Raw genomic sequence first — 20,459 nt, 5'->3', positions numbered from 1 at the left:
TTGATCAACGTTGCTGAACCATAACTGCTTTTTTGGTTATCTCTGTTACAGAATACTATAACCATGTATACTTTTGCAAACTATTGTATTTAACCATTGTATTTCAACAGAGCATTAGGATCAACAGATATATTATGTACCTAGTTTCTGCACAAATGCTTCACTGCTCATATATTTGTCACAGTTTACATGTTATCAAGGTTGGGGTAGGCAGGAGCTCCTGGAGTCATTAATGACTGGTGGTTCTTATTGTTTGTCATATCATTATACTGTTTTCAGTTATTAGATGTTTCCACCATACTGTTCTGATATATGGGTACTTCATGCTTAGTACCTTATAAGAAATCCTATTGTATTCACATATTTCATGTTGACTAGTTTTGTATACAACATTAAAAGCCCTAATGGTAATCCATATAATTCAAAACTTATTTATATTATATATATATATATATATATATATATATATATATATACATACAGAGAGAAATGCACTCACAGGAATGAACATCCAGCTCAATACCATTGTTAGCCTGTTCTGTGGCGATTTACCACCTGGATGCAACTTTTTTTAGCCTAGCAATGCTTTTGACAGAGTTAAACTTTCCTGTAGTATATCAGTCTGAACCCGCCTATTACGGTCAGTCCAGCACCGAAATACCAGGCAATTCTTCTCTGAACAAGGAACACATCAACCCCAGACGATCGTTTCAGCCTTCATTGGGCCTCGTCAGTGAAGTATAACCACATTCCTCTAAGCACACTGAGCAAGGAGTCCACGTCTAGTTGCCCCTTTTTCCCTTAGGGAGACTAAATACATACAGAGAGAAATGCACTCACAGGAACGAACATCCAGCTCAATACTATTGTTAGCCTGTTCTATGGCGATTTACCACCTGGGTGCAACTTCTTTTAGTCCAGCAATGCTTTTGACAGAGTAAAACTTTCCTGTAGCATATCAGTCTGATCCCGCCTATTACGGTCAGTCCAGCACCAAAATACCAGGCAATTCTTCTCTGAACAAGGAACACAGCAACCCCAGACGATCGTTTCGGCCTTCATTGGGCCTCGTCAGTGAGGTGTAGCCACATTCCTCTAAGCACACTAAGAGGAATATGGCTACACCTCACTGACGAGGCCCAATGAAGGCCGAAACGATTGTCTGGGGTTGCTGTGTTCCTTATTCAGAGAGGAATTGCCTGGTATTTCGGCACTGGACCGAAATAGGCAGGATTAGACTAATATACTACAGGAAAGTTCTTCTCTGTGAAAAGTATTACTAGGCTAAAAGAAGCTGCACGCAGGTGGTAAATCGCCATAGAACAGGCTAACAATAGTATTGAGCCAGTTGTTCGTTCCTGTGAGTGTGCTTCTCTCTGTATGTATTTAGTCTCCCTATGGGAAAAAGGGGAAAACAGACGTGAACTCCTTGCTCAGTGTGCTTAGAGGAATATGGCTACACCTCACTGACGAGGCCCAAAGAAGGCCGAAACAATCGTCTGAGGTTGCTGTGTTCCTTGTTCAGAGAGGAATTGCCTGGTATTTCGGCGCTGGACTGACAGTAATAGGCGGGATCAGACTGATATACTACAGGAAAGTTCTTCTCTGTGAAAAGCATTACTGGGCTAAAAGAAGCTGCACCCAGGTGGTAAATCACCATAGAACAGGCTAACAATAGTATTGAGACGATTGTTCGTTCCTGTGAGTGTGCTTCTCTCTGTATATATATATATATATATATATATATATATATATATATATATATATATATATATATATATACACACACACAGGAGTAGCAATAGTGTAAGTACCCTTTGTACCAGTAACTCAATCATTTCTGTCCAGCTATTTGTGGCCCTTTTGTCAGCGGCCGAGACATTGGAGTCCACTTTGTCCAGCCCTAAGTAACAATTAAATCTCAGGAATTAGCATTAACCACCCTAAACGCCAAATAGTGGTCTACTCTATATCACAGGGTTACATGATATTTATTGCAGTTATTATATTCTCCTCCCATAGTAATCTTCTGCCCTTTAGATGTTCTAATGATAATTATGTATATTTTTTTAGAGATATACTTAAACTAATATCTCTTGTGTATTTTCAGATAGAGGTTGGTCTAATTATCATAAAAGTCCTTAACTTAGGTATGTTTTTTTTTTTAACTAATAACTCAAGGGTGTTATACTCCCAGATATCCTCCTACTAAGGTGACTTATACAGGGAATGAGGAGTCCAGGAGTGACATTAATACTTCAGAGGAGGTACTTAACAATTGGAAGTTTATCACTGATATCTTATCATCCATTATACTATGTTATATTTCATCTCCAAGGTTCAAAAGTATCAGTACACCACTTATCATATTACTTAATAGTGCTGCTCTAATTTAAAGGTCCAAGAGTGACCGTTTGTATCATTACACTCCCTCTAAGTGTAATTCTAGTCTGCCTGGGTCCCTGAATGACCCTTTGTAGAATGAGAGGGATTCATAAGGTTTGAAAAAAGGTTCCAATATAACATGCTCAGTACAATTACTGTGATTTCTTTTATTGTTTTTTTTCTGAAAATATTTAACTGCATGTGAATTTAACATGTATATATAATATGTTACTACATCATAATAATGGTGATTATGCTTTTGAATATTTCTATAACATGTTTACTTAATAATGTGTTCTCTAACAGCCTCAATAAAATGTATTAAATAAAAAAAGAAGTAATCAGCCCTCTACCAAGATGAAATGTTTTTTTTTATTTATTTTTTTAAAAGGGAAGAGATTAAAACCTGGTCTTAGAAACCGTGACCTCTGACGACGATTTGAGCTACAAAGCCCTTCTAGACGAGACAGCTAACACCATATTCTTGATGGTGAACTTGAAGGTGTCATCAATTGCATCACAGATGAATGCATTGACTGACCTAAAAAGATACAGGCTATGTTGAAGATCCTCATCTATAGAGTCGTCTAAAATCTGATCAGACTAACTGATACTAGAGATGAGCGTTTCGTTTTCGTTTTTCGCCCAAATTTTGCCAAATTCGGAGATTCGGATGCATCCAAATTTCCAAATCAGCACATACTGAAAAATTCCGTAAATGAATAAATTAGTTTCCGAATTTTCTGATCCATTATTCAAATTCAGAATTTTTCATTGTTCCTAATGTAAACCGCACATCACCGACACTAACTCTAAGTCTAAATAATTAAATTAAGCTATTAACCCCTTAACCGCTGTTCCCCAACATCACCGACACTAACTAAACCTATTAACCCCTAATCTGCACCCCCCCACATCGCCAACACTAACTAAATCTATTAACCCCTAAACCGCACTTCCCTGACACTAACTAAATCACTAAATAAAGCTATTAACCCCTAAACCGCCATTCCCCGACATCGCCGACTCTAACTAAACCTATTAACCTCTAAACCACCGGCCCCCACATCGCAACAACCTAAATGAAACTATATTAACCCCTAAACCTAACCGTAACCCTAAACCTAATACCCCCTAACTTTAACATAATTAAAATAGAGCTAAATTAAAGTTACAATTATTAACTAAATAATATTTAAAACTAAATACAAACTTACCTGTTAAATAAAAATGAAACCTAAGCTAGCTACAATATAACTAATAGTTATATTGTAGCTACATTAGGTTTTTATTTCACAGGTTTCACAAGTTTGTATTTATTTTAACTAGGTAGACTAGTTAGTAAATAGTTCAAATAAATACAAACTTACCTGTGAAATAAAAGTAAAATCTAACATTAGAAAAAAAAATAACATTACAAAAATAAAAAAAAACTACCATTACAAAACAATAAAATTATTCCTATTCTAATACCCCGTAAAAAAAAAACACCTCAAAATAATAAAAAAAAACACCTAATCTATAATAAACTACCAAGGGCCATTAATAGGGCCTTTTGTAGGCCCTAAAAAGGGCCTTTTAAAGGGCATTGCCCTAAAGAAATCAGCTCTTTTTCTAAAAATGAAAATCAAACACCCATAACAGTATACAAACCCCCACCCCCCAAACCCACAAAATAAAAATAAAGTTGTTAAACCTAATCTACCCATTGCCCTGAGAAGAGCATTTGTATGGGCATTGCCCTTAAAAGGGCATTCAGCACTTTTTCTTGCCCTTAAAAGGGAATTCAGCTCTTTTAAGACAAGCCCAAACCCTAATCTAAAAAAAAAACACCCCAAAAAACCTTAAAAAAAACCTAACACTAACCCCTCTTTAGGTACTCACAGTGGCTGAAGTCCGGCTTGAACAACCTTCATCCCAGCGGCTCCATCTTCATCCAGGCAGCTCCATTTTCATCCATCAAGGGACTGGCATCTTCTTCATCCCTGCGGAGGCGGAGCGGTCGATGCGTGGAGGTGGAGGTCCATCTTCACCCAGGCAGCTCCATCTTTATCCATCAAGGAACCGGCAACTTCTTCATCCCTGTGGAGGCGGAGGTCCAAGCGGAGGTCCATCGGTCCGACTATTAAATTAGCCAATAGGAATTAAAGCTGCTTAAATCCTATTGACTGTTCAAATCAGCCTATAGGATTTAAGCAGCTCTCATTCCTATTGGCTGATTCGAATCAGCCAATATTATCTCCTTATCATGAGGTGCGCTCTCCAGTCTCCACCACCACTCTCACTGAGTTTCTCACATGCAGTGCCAGAAGGAAGTGATCATCCTGTTGGATTGTGTCACTGTTCCACTGTTCCATTATAGCTCAATGTAAATAGTTACTGTGTTCCTCTCTAGACTTTTCTCCCCCTTCCTAGTGCAGTGTGAGAAATAGCAGCAGACCTGATATAGGTGAGTTGTGCAGACTCCCATACTTTATATTGTGCAGACTCCCAAGCTTTATATTGTGCAGACTCCCAAATGTTATATTGTGCAGACTCACAAACTTTATATTGTGTAGACTCACAAAATTTATATTGTGTAGACTCCCAAACTTTATATTGTGCAGACTTCCATACTTTATACTATGTAGACTCCCAAACTATATATTGTGCAGACTATTAAACTCTATATTGTACTGACTATTAGTTATATTGTAGCTAGCTTAGGTTTCATTTTTATTTCACAGGTAAGTTTGTATTTAGTTTTAATAATTGTAACTTTAATTTAGCTCTATTTTAATTATGTTAAAGTTAGGTGGTGTTAGGGTTAGGGGTTAATATAGTTTAATTTAGGTAGCTGCGATGTGGGGGGGGTGCAGTTTAGGGGTTAATAGGTTTAGTTTGTGTCAGTGATGTTGGGGAACGGTGGTTTAGGGGTTAAAGTGAAAGTAAATTCTAGCATTTTACAAACGCTAGGATTTACTATTGAAACAAATAAAGGGGACTTTCATTCATGAAGTATAAGGTACTTCATGTAGAAAGCTCCTTTATTTGATTCAATCGATCGCCGGTTTTACCTTGTACAGGAACCCACGGCAAAAAAACATTTGGCTAAGAGGTGACATTTTCACCTCTTAGCCAATAGTTGTGTGGTAAATCCGGCTCCCATGGGAGCTAAGCCGGATTTACCGCACGGCTTTTGGCTAAGAGGTGAAAACATCACCTCTTAGCCAAAAAAATTTTTTTTGCCGTAGGCTGCTGTACAAGGTAAAAATGGCGATCGACTGAATCAAATAAAGGAGCTTTCTAGATGAAGTACCTTATACTTTATGAATGAAAGTCCCCTTTATTTGTTTCAATAGTAAATCCTAGCGTTTGTAAAACGCTAGGATTTACTTTCACCTTAATACTTAGTGATTTAGTTAGTGTTGGCAATGTTTGGGAACAACGGTTTAGGGGTTAATAGGTTTAGGTAGCGTTGGTGATGTGGGTGGGGTGCGGTTTAGGGGATAATAGTTTTAGTTTCAGCGATGTTGGGGAACGGCGGTTTAGGGGTTAATACTTTATTTAGTGATTAAGGTAGTGTTGGCGATGCTTGGGAACGGCGGTTTAGGGGTTAATAGGTTTAGGTAGTGTTGGTGATGTGGGGGTGCGGTTTAGGGGTTAATAGATTTAGTAAGTGTCAGCGATGTCGGGGAACGGTGCTTTAGGGGTTAATAACTTTATTTAGTGATTTAGTTAGTGTCGGCGATGTGGAGGGGCTGTGGTTTAGGGGTTAATAGGTTTAGGTAGTGTTGGCAATGTGGGGGGATGGCACTTTAGGGGTTAATAGCTTTATTTAGTGGCGGCGTGGGTGGCATTCGGCATTCACCAGCACAGTATAGTTACGTAACATTAAATCGTTTTTTCAGATCCTTTTGTTTTTTCGGATCCATTCTTTATTCATATGCATTATTCTATAACTTACTTCAGAATACAATAATGCACATGAAATAAGAATAGATCTGAAAAAACGAACGGATCCGAAACCAATTTCATGGAACGTAACTAATTTGCCGAAACAAAATAATTTTTCAACTAATTGAAAACTAAACACATTTTTCAGCGGCACACATGTCTATATACCACTGAGAAGAGGCTGCTGCAGAGGCGTAACTAGAAACCACAGGGCCCAGGTGCAAGAATCTAAGAAGGGGCCCCACCACCACCCCTCCCCCCTCCAAAAAAGGTGATTTTTTTTTTACATTTAACACAGAACAAAATGTGAATCAGATTACATGTCTGCAAAAGGAGGTACCCTGTGGCCACAGTCTGTGAGATGGTCTGACCCCCTATTACTGTATATATATAGTGACACTATTTAACCCCCCAGTACTGTTTATAGTAAGTTAGTGACACAGTCTGTAATCTGCCGGTGAGATGGCTGGCCTGAACCTACCCGCCCAGTACTTTATAAAGTGACCATAGTAGTCAGTGACATGGTCCACCCCCCCATACTGTATATAGTGGTACTGTATAGTGACACTGTTTACCCCCTGCCCCCCCATGCTGTAGTAACAAGGTCTGTAATTTGCTGGTTCCACAAACATACACAAACACACATACATGCATAAATACACACACAGTCACATACATACACACACACACACACACACACACACCATACACACACACATAAACACCAATGGGTATAACAGAAACACTAACCCCTGTAGTCATGTCACATTCACATGATATCAGTGCAGGCAGTGGTAGGTTAATGTTTTTTATTAAAAAAAAAAAAAAAATTATAAAAAAAAATAAAAATTTCTTTTTTTTTTTTTTAAGCTGGACCCCCACCCTCAGGGGCCCAGTTGCACCTGCGACCTCTGCACCCCCTGTAGTTTCGCCCCTGGGCTGCTGCAAAGCAAACTAAATAAGAAAACTTCCAGCATTCTCCCAAGGACCTTTTTAATGGGTGCATTACCTGGCTACCATTTCAGCCAATATTAAGCTAAAATTAGCAAATATTAACCCTTTCACTGCTAAACCTTTTTTCACCCCAGTGCTGAGACAATTTTGAACTTTTTTGCTATTTACAATGCCTTGCAAAAGTATTCACCCCCTTGACTTTTTACCTATTTTGTTACATTACAGCCTCAAGTTCAATGTTTTATTAATCTGAATTTTATGTGATGGATCAGAACACAATAGTCTAAGTTGGTGAAGTGAAATGAGAAAAATATATACTTAAAACTGAAAAATTTACATGTGCGTATGTATTCACCCCCTTTGTTATAAAGCCCATAAAAAGCTCTGGTGCAACCAATTACCTTCAGAAGTCACATAATTAGTGAAATGATGTCCACCTGTGTGCAATCTAAGTGTCACATGATCTGTCATTACATATACACACCTTTTTTGAAAGGCCCCAGAGGCTGCAACACCTAAGCAAGAGGCACGACTAACCAAACACTGCCATGAAGACCAAGGAACTCTCCAAACAAGTAAGGGACAATGTTGTTGAGAAGTGCAAGTCAGGGTTAGGTTATAAAAAAATATCCAAATCTTTGATGATCCCCACGAGCACCATCAAATCTATCATAACCAAATGGAAAGAACATGGCACAACAGCAAACCTGCCAAGAGACGGCCGCCCACCAAAACTCATGGACCGGGCAAGGAGGGCATTAATCAGGGAGGCAGCACAGAGACCTAAGGTAACCCTGGAGGAGCTGCAGAATACCACAGCAGAGACTGGAGTATCTGTACATAGGACGACAATAAGTCGTACGCTCCATAGAGTTGGGCTTTATGCAGAGTGGCCAGAAGAAAGCCATAACTTTCAGCAAAAAACAAAATGGCACATTTTGAGTTTGTGAAAAGGCATGTGGGAGACTCCCAAAATGTATGGAGGAAGGTGCTCTGGTCTGATGAGACTAAAATTTAACTTTTCGGCCATCAAAGAAAACGCTATCAGCCAATCAGAATTTTCCTACCTTAATTCCGATTGGCTGATAGAATCCTATCAACCAATTGGAATTTGAGGGACGCCATCTTGGATGACGTCATTTAAAGGAACCGTCATTCGTCGGGAAGTCGTTGGGCAGGATGGATGTTCCGCGTCGGCTGGATGAAGATGGATCCGGAAGAAAGAAGATTGAAGATGCCGCTTGATAGAAGACTTCAGCCCGATGATGGACTTCTTCAGCCGCCGCTTGGATCAAGACTTCAGCCCGATGATGGACTTCTTCAGCCGCCGCTTGGATCAAGACTTCAGCCCAATGATGGACCTCTTCAGCCCGATGATGGATCTCTTCAGCCCCCGCTTGGGCTTGGATGAAGACTTCGGAGCCTCTTCTGGACGGATCGGTGATACCCGGCGTGGTGAAGATAAGGTAGGGAGATCTTCAGGGGCTTAGTGTTAGGTTTATTTAAGGGGGGTTTGGGTTAGATTAGGGGTATGTGGGTGGTGGGTTGTAATGTTGGTGGGGGGGTATTGTATGTTTTTTTTCCCAGGCAAAAGAGCAGAATTCTTTGGGGCATGCCCCGCAAAAGGTTCTTTTAAGGGCTGGTAAGGTAAAAGAGCTTTTCTATTTGTATTTTAGAATAAGGTAGAGCATTTTTTTTTATTTTGGGGGGCTTTGTTATTTTATTAAGGTGCTTAGAGTAGGTGTAATTAGCTTAAAATTGTTGTAATATTTTTATAATGTTTGTAAATATTTTTTTATTTTTTGTAACTTAGTTCTTTTTTATTTTTTGTACTTTAGTTAGTTTATTTCATTGTATTTATTTGTAGGTATCTGTATGTAATTAATTTATTGATAGTGTAGTGTTAGGTTTAATTGTAGATAATTGTAGGTATTTTATTGAATTAATTTATTGATAGTGTAGTGTTAGGTTTAATTGTAACTTAGGTTAGGATTTATTTTACAGGTAATTTTGTAATTATTTTAACTAGGTAGCTATTAAATAGTTATTAACTATTTAATAGCTATTGTACCTGGTTAAAATAAATACAAAGTTGCCTGTAAAATAAATATTAATCCTAAAATAGCTACAAAATAATTATAATTTATATTGTAGCTATATTAGGGTTTATTTTAGAGGTAAGTATTTAGCTTTAAATAGGATTAATTTATTTAATAAGAGTTAATTAATTTTGTTAGATAAAAATTATATTTAACTTAGGGGGGTGTTAGTGTTAGGGTTAGACTTAGCTTTAGGGGTTAATACATTTAATAGAGTAGCGGTGAGGTTCGGTCGGCAGATTAGGGGTTAATACTTGAAGTTAGGTGTCGGTGATGTTAGGGAGGGCAGATTAGGGGTTAATACTATTTATTATAGGGTTAGTGAGGCGGATTAGGGGTTAATACATTTATTATAGTAGCAGCGAGGTAAGGTCGGCAGATTAGGGGTTAATAATTGTAGGTAGGTAGCTGCGACGTTGTGGGCGGCAGATTAGGGGTTAATAAATATAATATAGGGGTCGGCGGTGTTAGGGACAGCAGATTAGGGGTACATAGGGATAACGTAGGTGGCGGCGGTGTACGGAGCGGCAGATTAGGGGTTAAAAAAATATGCAGGGGTCAGCGATAGCGGGGGCGGCAGATTAGGGGTTAATAAGTGTAAGGTTAGGGGTGTTTAGACTCGGGGGACATGTTAGGGTGTTAGGTGCAGACTTAGGAAGTGTTTCCCCATAGGAAACAATGGGGCTGCGTTAGGAGCTGAACGCTGCTTTTTTGCAGGTGTTAGACTTTTTTCCAGCTCAAACGGCCCCATTGTTTCCTATGGGGGAATCGTGCACGAGCACGTTTTGGAAGCTGGGCGCGTCCATAAGCACCGCTGGTATTGAGAGTTGCAGTGGCGGTAAATTATGCTATACGCTCCCTTTTTGGAGCCTAATGCAGCCCTTCTGTGAACTCTCAATACCAGCGGTATTTAAAAGGTGCGGGGGGGGGAAAAAGCATGCGTAGCTAACGCATCCCTTTGGCCGCAGAACTCTAAATCTAGCCGTATGTCTGGTGCAAACCCAACACATCAAATCACCCAACGAACACCATCCCCACAGTGAAACATGGTGGTGGCAGCATCATGCTGTGGGGATGTTTTTCAGCAGCAGGGACTGGGAAACTGGTCAGAGTTGAGGGAAAGATGGATGGTGGTAAATACAGGGATATTCTTGAGCAAAACCTGTACCACTCTGTGCGTGATTTGAGGCTAGGACGGAGGTTCACCTTCCAGCAGGACAATGACCCCAAACACACTGCTAAAGCAACACTTGAGTGGTTTAAGGGGATACATGTAAATGTGTTGGAATGGCCTAGTCAAAGCCCAGACCTCAATCCAATAGAAAATATGTGGTCTGACTTAAAGATTGCTGTTCACAAGCGCAAACCATCCAACTTGAAGGAGCTGGAGCAGTTTTGCAAGGAGGAATGGGCAAAAATCACAGTGGTAAAATGTGGCAAGCTCATAGAGACTTATCCAAAGCGACTTGGAGGTGTGATTGCCGCAAAGGTGGCACTACAAAGTATCGACTTTAGGGGGGGGGGTGAATAGTTATGCACATTGACTTTTTCTGTTATTTTGTCCTATTTGTTTGCTTCACAATAAAAACAAACAAACAACATCTTCAAAGTTGTGGGCATGTTCTGTAAATTAAATGATGCAAATCCTCAAACAATCCATGTTAATTACAGGTTGTGAGGCACCAAAACACAAAAAATGCCAAGGGGGGTGAATACTTTTGCAAGGCATTGTATGAGCCATTCCCAAGCAAATCCCCATGTGTTTTTTCTACTTCACTTTTAAAAGATCTTTTGTGTGGTACTGCCCCAAGACCACCGACATTGACAGAGCAGGGTATTCTCTTTCAAATGAGAGGTCTTTGAGGTCTTTAGCTTCTGTAGGAGCTGAGATTGAGGGGTTTGAAGAACCTCCCTCCAGCCAGCTCCCTTGCAGCTACAGTGAGCTTCCTGGTTCTGCCCCCTTTGTGATGTCACCACGTGCATATGTGGGAACGTCACTAACACGCCAGTCTAGGTGGTACGCCTTGTACTTTCTTGGATGCGTTCACATTTTATCTTTTTGTATCAATAAAATTTATTTTTATTCAAGTTATTGCAGCTCCGCACTTTCTTTCACGTCACTAACACTCCCATAAAGCCTGGGAGTGCTGCCCACTAGGCCACCAACAAACCCCAGCCTGTAGTGAGGGGGATTGCTGAAAACAGTGTTTGATCAGCAATACCCCTTCATGTGCCAACAGATGATGTGCATGATGAAAACCCCTCTTCATATGCATCAAAATTAATTTGTGCTTTAGATAGCAGAAAATGATATAATATTATAAAGTATTATACTGCCCCTACCCGGCTTCTTCATAGTGATTTGAACAGACAATAGGATTTCAGTAGCTCTCATCCTATTGGCTGATTTAAAAAATGTCAGCCAATAGGAATGCAAGGTACCCCATTTTAAAACGGGTACCTTGCCTTCAAACTTCACTGTCGGTGGTGATCTATGAAGAGGACGCTCCGCGCTGGATGTCATCGCCGGTCCTGGATTAAGGGATAATAGGTTTATTTAGTGTCGGCGATGTCGGGGAGTGGGGGATTAGGGGTTAATAGGTTTATTTAAAGTCTGCGATGTTGGGGATGGCGGATTAGGGATTATTAGGTTTATTTAGTGTTGGCGATGTCAGGGAGCGGCAGATTTGGGATTAATAGGTTTATTTTGTGTCGGCAATGTCGAGGGCAGCAGATTAGGGGTATGTAGACTAGGGGTTTATGTTAGGGTGTTAGGTTTAAACGTAACTTTCTTTTCCCCATATACATCAATGGGGTTGTTTTACGGTTATTTGCCATTCCGTGATCGCAGGTGTTACTTTCTTTCTTACACTCTCTCCCCATTGATGTCTATGGGGTAAAGCGTGCACAAGCAAGTAAACTCAGCCCTTGGCTTTTGTGCGGTATGGAGCTTAACGTACCATAACGCACAGCACAAGGAGGTTTTTCAGTAACTCATAATGGCAGTGCTATGGAAAGTGCAATGCCGCTCATTTTATTGCATTATTTACGCACCCAGTATAGCGTAAAACACGTTATCTAGGTGATAGTAAGTTGAAAGTTGATTGTTAAACTAAAATATTTTACACTTACTTGGAGAAGGCATAGACACCAACATTTCAGAGACAGTAGAGCTTACAAAATATTTAAAACCTGGAGGGAAATCTGAAGAACTCCCTTGTAAAAAAACAAAGAGAGGATAGACGCCCTTAGAGGCAAGAGCAACATTAGACTGATTGGTTTTTGTTTTATTTTGGGTGGGCTTTTTTATTTTGATAGAGCTATTAGATTATTTGTAATTTTAATATAAAGTTAGGGGGGCATTAGGTTTAGGGGTTACTAATGTACCTTAGTATATTTCGTTGTGGGAGGCTTGCGGTTTAGGGGTTAATAGATTTATTATAGTGGTGGCGGTGTAGGGCTTAATAACTTTAGTATAGTAGGGGCAATGTGGGCGGACGGCAGATTAGGGGTTCATTATATTTAAATAGTGTTTGCAATGCGGGAGGGCGGAGGTTTAGGGGTTAATAAGTTTATTATAGTGGTGACGATGGGGAGCGGCAGAATAGGGGTTAATTATTTTTTTTAGTGACGCCGATGTCTGGAGGGGCAGATTAGGGGTTAATAAGTTTAATATAGTATTTGCAATGCGGGAGGGCCTCGGTTTAGGGGTTAATAGGTAGTTTATGGGTGTTTAGTGTACTTTGTAGCAGTTTAGTCATGAGTTTTATGTTACAGATTTGTAGTGTAACACTCATAACTACTGACTTTAGATGGCGTTACAGCTCTTGTCATTTTAGAGTGTAACGCTCACTTTTTAGCCTCCCCGCAAAACTCGTAATACCAGGGCTATGAGAATTCCATTAAAAAAACGTCATTTTTACGAGTGCGGTACTGACGTTGCGTTACAGGCTAAAAGGCTTGCGGTACACCTATACCGACAAGACTTGTAATGGCTGCCGTGCTGTTTTAACACTGAAAATACCATATAACTGGTAATCTACCTGTATGTTAATAAAATATTGCATTTCAGTAACGGATTCTCAACATAAACTGAAACACAAGCTCTGCATAATAGTGAGCAAGTGCTGCAGCTGTGCTTCCTCAGCATACATTATATGTAAATATGCTGTGTGTATCACATGACTGCTGTGCTGTCACAATATGGCGTCATACATAGTCACATCAAGCACTGGATCAGTATCCCCTAAGAAAACACTTTTCTTGAAATGTTTGAGGTAAACTGAACTTCCAGCATAGAGAACTGTGCTCAGTTTATTATAATTATTCAGTAGCAGTTAGTTTTAAGGATTTTTAACAGTCAAGTGTTTACTGTCCCTTTAATAGATACAGCGCTCACAGAAAAGTCATATAGCATGGGAAAAATGTTTAAACTCTGCGCTGCCCAAATATTGTAGCAGAGAAGTAATGTGGACATATGATATATGAAACGCGCTCTCTCTAATCGGCCGCGTGACTCACAGGATAAAAGAATACGCACAATTAGTCTGACACACATTAAAGCTATGTATATAAGAATATTAGGAACCTGCTGAAGTAATTATCTAACAAAGCCGGCGCACAGGAACATTTTCAACCACTGTGTTGTCAAAACATTTTTCCAGAGAAATGATGGCAATGAGGACACATGAAGCGTACTATCTCTAGGCGACCACGTGACTCGTTAACGTGCAGGAGTGCAATAAGGCCAACGTGCATTGTCTCCATGCAATTAGGAATATTAGGTAACGCACATAAAGCAGGAGTGCGCTATACATAACCATCAGAAACGTGACTCATAAAAAACTGACAAAAATTAAAAATCCCTTTACAAAGCAAATATCCAAAAAATGCAATAAAAGACTTTCAAAATCAAATAAGCCTCCACAGTAAAAACTATAATTTCCCAAGGAAACATTACACTGAATTCATTTGAGACTAGTAATTTGAGTGTTGTAAACTGTCTAAGAAAGTTGTCCCCGGCTATGATGTACTGCGTCACTACTGTACCTACTAATAGCCTGTGGGCTATCTGGTCTTACAGTCTGCAGAAATTACATTTTCCAGTAAATAGCCTGTGCAGTGCTGTGTATGTCACAGCAGAGGATCACTATAAGGAGTATATGGATGACCCAACAGGAGGAGTCTATGGGACCAGTCCCTGCAACACTTGTAGCAGGCTTGTGACTAACTCCTTTACCGGGAGAAATTGTGTCACTACCCCTATACTCCAAACTTCTCTCTGTTTTTCTGTAGCGGCTCTCTAAACGAAAAATGGGCCTTAAATCGGTCTGAGGACTCCTCTCAACAAGAATCTGGAGCACCTAAATTCTTCACTAACCTCCTGTGATGCAAACAATTAAAATTGGCTTACTAGAGAGGTGGGAGGGATTGAGTGCTCTTGCAGTTTCGTGAATATTTACCTCCACCTAGTGGCCAAGAGTTGAATCTCAGGAATAATGGACTTGTGGTCTCTCACCACCTTATGAAAGAAAATATATGTAATTTTGGGGGTTAATTTTGAGAATTTGTTCAGTTCTGCTATACCAAGTGATAGTTACCCCAGAATCATTATAGACATAGTTGCAGATGAAGACTGTAAAATAATAAAAAATAATAATAAATACATATATAAATGTTTGGTCTTAGTTGAATCAGAGGATGCCATTGAACACTTTTTTTCCTACAGTTAGAAAGCTATATTTTTTGTGGAATATGATATTTCATCTTTTTTTTTTCTTTGATAATTCATCTTTTTATATCATTTATTTTTTACTTTTTTGGGGTAATTTTACAATAATTTCTTAATTCTGTGAATAAATAGCTAGTTAAAACTTAACATTTCCTGTAACAAATACTGGTGCTAGGCTATAGTGAATTTGTGTATTTTCATAAAAGTCAGAAAAAGAAAAGAAAAGAGGCAATAAGAATAAGTAAGAATAAATGAGGAATTGGGAAAAGATAGCTCTTTCCAGCACTAAATCCTTAACCCTATAATAAACTTATCACTTTAAGGTTTTGAAATATTTCACAAATGATAGTACACAGAGGATTGCTACAAACTAAACATCAGTTTATTGCTAAATGCAAATAATTAATACAAGAACCTGCAGCAATAATTGTGATTAACAGAAAAAACAACTATTGTTGTTGTATTACCCCCTTGAATAATTACCATCTGAGTATTAAAACAATTAGTCCCAGGAAACTCAAAGTCCCAAATTAATGTCCCAAAATAATTGGATTCCAAGATTAAACTATAATTATATTGGGGATCCCCTTTCTGAAGCAGTGGACATCGATATGAACACAGTTCTTTTAACATGCAATTTGTATTTGTTTTGAAGATGCAAATAATATATCACTTGAAAACCCAGTCACATTAATAATGGCTGTGATTCCTCCATACAGCCACTTTGTAACGGAGCTCACATATAGTACTCACTCAGGTTGTTTGTCAGGTTGCTTGATGTAAAGATCAGTGGAGCGCATACAATACCTCCCTTGCTGACATGGAGCAAGCTTCCAATCCACACCTTATTGATATACAGCTTGCTTGCTTATCAACCACACCTTATTGATATACAGCTTGCTTGCTTATTAACCACACCTTATTGATATACAGCTTGCTTGCTTATCAACCACACCTTATTGATATACAGCTTGCTTGCTTATCAACCACACCTTATTGATATACAGCTTGCTTGCTTATCAACCACACCTTATTGATATACAGCTTGTTTGCTTATCAACCACACCTATTGATATACAGCTTGCTTGCTTATCAACCACACCTTATTGATATACAGCTTGCTTGCTTATCAACCACACCTTATTGATATACAGCTTGCTTGCTTATCAACCACACCTTATTGATATACAGCTTGCTTGCTTATCAACCACACCTTATTGATATACAGATTGCTTGCTTATCAACCACACCTTATTGATATACAGCTTGCTTGCTTATCAACCACACCTTATTGATATACAGCTTGCTTGCTTATTAACCACACCTTATTGATATACAGCTTGCTTGCTTATCAACCACACCTTATCGATATACAGCTTGCTTGCTTATCAACCACACCTTATTGATATACAGCTTGCTTGCTTATCAACCACACCTTATTGATATACAGCTTGCTTGCTTATCAACCACACCTTATTGATATACAGCTTGCTTGCTTATCAACCACACCTTATTGATATACAGCTTGCTTGCTTATCAACCACACCTTATTGATATACAGCTTGCTTGCTTATCAACCACACCTTATTGATATACAGCTTGCTTGCTTATCAACCACACCTTGCCAGTGTTGCTCCTGTGGCTGCAGAGTTCCTGGGTGTTGTTGTGTCCTGTCCACTGCTGCTTGGTAAGTGCTTAGCGGTTTAGAGATAGCTAAGCTCTGAACGCTTAGCTAAGCACTTACCAAGCAGCAGTGTGACCGAGCAGTAGTGTGACCAAGCAGTAGTGTGACCAAGCAGCAGTGTGACCAAGCAGCAGTGTGACCAAGCAGTAGTGTGACCAAGCAGCAGTGTGACCAAGCAGCAGTGTGACCAAGCAGTAGTGTGACCAAGCAGCAGTGTGACCAAGCAGTAGTGTGACCAAGCAGTAGTGTGACCAAGCAGCAGTGTGACCAAGCAGTAGTGTGACCAAGCAGTAGTGTGACCAAGCAGCAGTGTGACCAAGCAGTAGTGTGACCAAGCAGTAGTGTGACCAAGCAGCAGTGTGACCAAGCAGTAGTGTGACCAAGCAGTAGTGTGACCAAGCAGCAGTGTGACCAAGCAGTAGTGTGACCAAGCAGCAGTGTGACCAAGCAGCAGTGTGACCAAGCAGTAGTGTGACCAAGCAGCAGTGTGTCCAAGCAGCAGTGGACAGGACGCAACACCCAGGAACTCTGCAGCCACAGGAGCAACACTGGCAAGGTTTGGTTGACAAGCAAGCAAGCTGTATATCAATAAGGTGTGGTTGATAAGCAAGCAAGCTGTATATCAATAAGGTGTGGTTGATAAGCAAGCAAGCTGTATATCAATAAGGTGTGGTTGATAAGCAAGCAAGCTGTATATCAATAAGGTGTGGTTGATAAGCAAGCAAGCTGTATATCAATAAGGTGTGGTTGATAAGCAAGCAAGCTGTATATCAATAAGGTGTGGTTGATAAGCAAGCAAGCTGTATATCAATAAGGTGTGGTTGATAAGCAAGCAAGCTGTATATCAATAAGGTGTGGTTGATAAGCAAGCAAGCTGTATATCAATAAGGTGTGGTTGATAAGCAAGCAAGCTGTATATCAATAAGGTGTGGTTGATAAGCAAGCAAGCTGTATATCAATAAGGTGTGGTTGATAAGAAAGCAAGCTGTATATCAATAAGGTGTGGTTGATAAGCAAGCAAGCTGTATATCAATAAGGTGTGGTTGATAAGCAAGCAAGCTGTATATCAATAAGGTGTGGTTAATAAGCAAGCAAGCTGTATATCAATAAGGTGTGGTTGATAAGCAAGCAAGCTGTATATCAATAAGGTGTGGTTGATAAGCAAGCAAGCTGTATATCAATAAGGTGTGGTTGATAAGCAAGCAAGCTGTATATCAATAAGGTGTGGTTGATAAGCAAGCAAGCTGTATATCAATAAGGTGTGGTTGATAAGCAAGCAAGCTGTATATCAATAAGGTGTGGTTGATAAGCAAGCAAGCTGTATATTAATAAGGTGTGGTTGATAAGCAAGCAAGCTGTATATCAATAAGGTGTGGTTGATAAGCAAGCAAGCTGTATATCAATAAGGTGTGGTTGATAAGCAAGCAAGCTGTATATCAATAAGGTGTGGTTGATAAGCAAGCAAGCTGTATATCAATAAGGTGTGGTTGATAAGCAAGCAAGCTGTATATCAATAAGGTGTGGTTGATAAGCAAGCAAGCTATATATCAATAAGGTGTGGTTGATAAGCAAGCAAGCTGTATATCTATAAGGTGTGGTTGATAAGCAAGCAAGCTGTATATCAATAAGGTGTGGTTGATAAGCAAGCAAGCTGTATATCAATAAGGTGTGGTTGACAAGCAAGCAAGCTGTATATCAATAAGGTGTGGTTGATAAGCAAGCAAGCTGTATATCAATAAGGTGTGGTTGATAAGCAAGCAAGCTGTATATCAATAAGGTGTGGTTAATAAGCAAGCAAGCTGTATATCAATAAGGTGTGGTTGATAAGCAAGCAAGCTGTATATCAATAAGGTGTGGATTGGAAGCTTGCTCCATGTCAGCAAGGGAGGTATTGTATGCGCTCCACTGAACTTTACATCAAGCAACCTGACAAACAACCTGAGTGAGTACTATATGTGAGCTCCGTTACAAAGTGGCTGTATGGAGGAATCACAGCCATTATTAATGTGACTGGGTTTTCAAGTGATATATTATTTGCATCTTCAAAACAAATACAAATTGCATGTTAAAAGGACTGTGTTCATATCGATGTCCACTGCTTCAGAAAGGGGATCCCCAATATAATTATAGTTTAATCTTGGAATCCAATTATTTTGGGACATTAATTTTGGACTTTGAGTTTCCTGGGACTAATTGTTTCAATACTCAGATGGTAATTATTCAAGGGGGTAATACAACAACAGTTGTTTTTTTCTGTTAATTACAATTATTGCTGCAGGTTCTTGTATTAATTATTTGCATTTAGCAATAAACTGATGTTTTGTTTGTAGCAATCCTCTGTGTACTATCATTTGTGATATATTTCAAAACCTTAAAGTGATAAGTTTATTATAGGGTTAAGGATTTAGTGCTGGATAGAGCTATCTTTTCCCAATTCCTCCTTTATTCTTACTTATTCTTATTGCCTCTTTTCTTTTTTTTACTTTTATGAACATATATATAGTTTTCATAGGTAAATAAAAAAAAAACAATGGCTCTTTGGTACTTTAGGCAAAGAGAAGGGGTTAACATTTCCTATATAAATCAGGTTGAGAGATTTCTAACATTGAAACTCAAACAGCTTCAATCACACCTTTCTGTAAGTTCTCACTGTACAGAATAAGGTTTACTTGCAGGATCCCATCCTGTACAGTGAGAACTTGTAGCTTGGCGTTATTGAAGTGGCTCAATAGTTTTAATGTTAGAATTTTTGCAATTTTTCTTCTGCTAGATATTAATATCCTGTATTGTTTCTAGAACAAAACCGTCAAATTAAACAATAATACAATAAACAAAGTTAAAATGATATAAAAGCATTTTACTATTGTTTGGGAATAAAGAGATCAAATTAACATATGTAAATTGTTATTGTCATTACACAATGTACAAAAGGATTAATTACACTAACCCTCGTTGCACATGGTGAGGCTGCAGTATTAAACATTCCACAAATGGAAGAGAACTATTGCATTACACAGTAAAGTGGTCTAAAAAAACGCCTCTTTGTGAGACAACCTTCAAACAATGATTCAATCACTTTTGAACATTACACATAATGTTTCAAATATGCTGATACCTTTACAACATAGCAATAATATGGCAAGCTTTAGAACATCCAGACCAAAGTCTGATGATGAGCACTAAGGGCTTAAAAAAAAAAGCATCAATTTTTGATGCAGATGAGTTAGACTGGGTTCTGTATTAAAGCAGTGAAGACAGGAGTAAATTGTGGTATAAATTTGATTTGTGTGTACTTGATTTAGGGGTTTCTTATGTTTGTGGGGTTTTACTCTGGGTAGTCAAGATAGGAAACTTAGGGTTGAGATGGTGTGTCCCTTAAGATGGGGGATTTCTTAGGGTGGGTATTTTTTTCTGGGAAGGATTATAGGAGTTCTTGTGTGTGTGTGATGAAGTTATATGTTGTGGATCTCTTTGTAATGGTGGATGATGCGGGTTCTTGGAAATAGGTGTTAGATTCAGTTTGACATAGACCTTTTATGGTAGCACTAGGAGATCAGTGGATGGCTTAGGTATATATGGGTGTAATTTAACTCCTAGTGCATTATAGTAGCTTTAGGGTTTGATTATTAATACAATATGTGGTTTCAATGCTGGCAGAGGCATTTATCAC

The 20,459-nt window shown here is 39.0% G+C and overlaps 1 protein-coding gene across 1 annotated transcript in view; it reads right to left on the bottom strand.

The window, feature by feature from the left end:
* Nucleotides 1-20,459, bottom strand: part of FRMPD3 (FERM and PDZ domain containing 3) — a 204,232-nt gene that overhangs the window by 9,115 nt on the left and 174,658 nt on the right. The gene's annotated exons all lie outside the window — the stretch shown is intronic.

This window comes from Bombina bombina, chromosome 1, assembly GCF_027579735.1.
Source record: "Bombina bombina isolate aBomBom1 chromosome 1, aBomBom1.pri, whole genome shotgun sequence".
In the NCBI taxonomy this organism is placed as follows: Eukaryota; Metazoa; Chordata; class Amphibia; order Anura; family Bombinatoridae; genus Bombina; species Bombina bombina.
This window is presented reverse-complemented; position numbering and strand designations above follow the sequence as displayed.